Source organism: Micrasema longulum, unplaced genomic scaffold, assembly GCF_059751315.1.
Source record: "Micrasema longulum isolate JH-2025_06_02 unplaced genomic scaffold, ASM5975131v1 h1tg001135l, whole genome shotgun sequence".
NCBI classification, from domain to species: domain Eukaryota; kingdom Metazoa; phylum Arthropoda; class Insecta; order Trichoptera; family Brachycentridae; genus Micrasema; species Micrasema longulum.
In genome coordinates, this window is record NW_028278323.1 from 168,839 (window position 1) to 171,537 (window position 2,699).

A 2,699-nucleotide genomic window follows, 5' to 3' on the forward strand; every position below is an offset into this window, starting at 1 on the left:
TTTTTTTAATAGAACCATGTGGAAAACTGGTCAAAACCACAATTTAACCCTTTTTTAATTATAAAAAAACGAATTATGTATGCATTATTAATCATTTGTCAAAGTAAAAAACATTGCAACTGCTGAGTAGATTTGATTATTCACTAATTTCACAAAAGTGGTATTATCTCAGATTCACTTTTCGATAGATGGCTACTTTCCGCATAACTGCGTTCGTTTCATAGTCCCTGGCCTGGTACCTGAAGCGTAATTCTGACCATCTTCATCATAATTTCCTTTTCGCAGCTAATAGTGCATAGGGCACGGCATTGGTACACCAATCGGAGCGTATTTTGATTTTTTCTTTACATGTAGGTAAGATGATCCCGAGACTATGAAATATTCCAGTGTGAAAACATCCTTTTGAATAAATATTTCATATTAACCATGTCGGGAATCAAACCCGAAACCTCTTGCATGGTAGGTAAACGCGCAGACCATTAGAGCACTAGGTCGACTAACTGACCATCTTACCTTCCTGTAACAAAAATGAACAAGATACGCTGCGATTGGTGTACCAATGCAGTGCCCTATGCACCATTAGGTGCGGAAAGGGAATGATGACGTCAACCATTTCGATAGTCACAACAAAGATCTTTTATTAATATTTATTTGAATTATTTTTTTATATTTTTGATGATGAAGCACTTACTTTGTGGAAGATTATTAATTTTTATTTTTTTTATTTATTTTTCAAAAATATTTCAAAATAGTCTTAAATTAAAGTCCTGCTGAGTTGCATACATACAACTCCTTAGCGGGTTCTTATAAATTGCATCGATTATTTACACTTAATCTACATTAACAATAATTTTACTTGAAAAACATTACATATTACATTATGAAAAATTAAAAATCTTTCTCTAATACAAAAAAAATTCTAATAACCAAAATTTGAGCAAACGTCTCACTCCTGTATTTATCTCAGTATTTTTAATATTGTTTAGTAACATGTTAAATATTTTAGGTATACTGTATTGCAGTGTCCTTTTGCCATATTTATTGCAATATTTAGGAACAGCTAGCTCTAGTACAGCCATACTAGTTAACCTGGTGTTGTAGTCATGTACCAACTTGTGTTTATACTCTGAGTGCAACGCATGCTGACAAATTAATTTGTACCAAAGTAGAGCCCTAACAGATAATTTATTTACAGATTTATACATCAATGATATTGAAATATTGTGTCTCTGGCGGTATGCTAAAAATATTAATATATTATTAGGTATTTATTAAAATCACTTTGTTTTTATGTAGCATTTATATTTTTATAATTTGACAACCAACAGGTTTTATGAATGTTATGTTTATTTGTAATTAACCCTGAAGAAGGCAAAGTATTGCCGAAACTAGTTGGTTGTCAAATTATAAAAATGTAAGTGGTACGATATTGAAAGGAGGGTGAGTGCCGGGAACAGGGTGAACGGTGCACTGAAATCTACTTTGGCAAACAAATGTTTATCGCAGGAGGCTAAACTAGCAGTTCATAACGGAGTTCTAGTGCGAACTCTAATGTATGGAAGCGAAGTATGGAATTGGAAAAACGATGATGAAAGTAGGTCGAATGCTGTCAAAATGCGATCACTAGGGCGAATGTGTGGTAAAACGATGTATTTATTTATTTAATTTATTTATTTTATTTACTTATTTATTTATTTATGCTTTATTAAGTTAGTTCATAACATCTTAAGAACTTAAATAAACTTTTAATAATATTACAATTTCTTTATCAAAATTTCTCAATTACATATTTTTTTAAATTAATTTTAAATATTTCATTTTTTTCTATTTCCTTTATTTCTTCAGGTAACTCATTGAACAGCTTCAATCCCTTGTACAATGAGTTTTGAAATTCTGTTTTTTTCCTCATTGGTAATCTTATCTTTTTTTTTACCCCTTGTTTCATATGTTTGACATTGCTGGTGAAATTTTATTATTGTTTTTATTTTATTCATCCCCTTAATTATTTTATGTATAAAATTGCCACATTATATTTAATTTGTTGCTTTACTGTGAGCAAGTTAGTTTCTTTGTGCATTATTTTTAGTATAATCCTCATTGCCTTATTTTGAAGAATTTGTATGTTTTGAATTTCTTCTTCATGACATAAAAAATAATGAAATGTACGATAGGTGTACAAATGTCGAGATCCGTGAAGTGTGTAAAGCTGAGACATGCATCATCGACAGAATCAAGAAAGGGGTGCTGCGTTGGTTTGGACATGTAGAGCAAATGGACAGCGAAAGAACGGCTAAAAGGATCTACGATGCAAATGTTGATGGATGCAGAAAACGAGGAAGATCGAGAAAGACATGGCACGATCAAGTCCATCAAATACTTGTCTGTAAAGATGGACATGTCAAAAGTAGGAATAATCGGCGTGCGTGCATGAGAATATGTATGAATCTAGAAGAAGCGAGATCTGTATGCCAAGATAGAGTGTTATGGCGTTCTATCATTTCTATCTACCCCTATGGGGAAACGGCGAAATGGTTTGTTTGTTTGTAAGTGTTACATAAAAGCAAAGTTATTTTATTTTAATAAATTAAATTACTTTTTTGCTTGGCGTTTTGGTTGACGGCCCCTGGTGTCCATGAAAGAGTCACGGACGCAACCGAAGGCCACTTGAACTAAAGTCAAGTTGAGTTGGAAACACAACT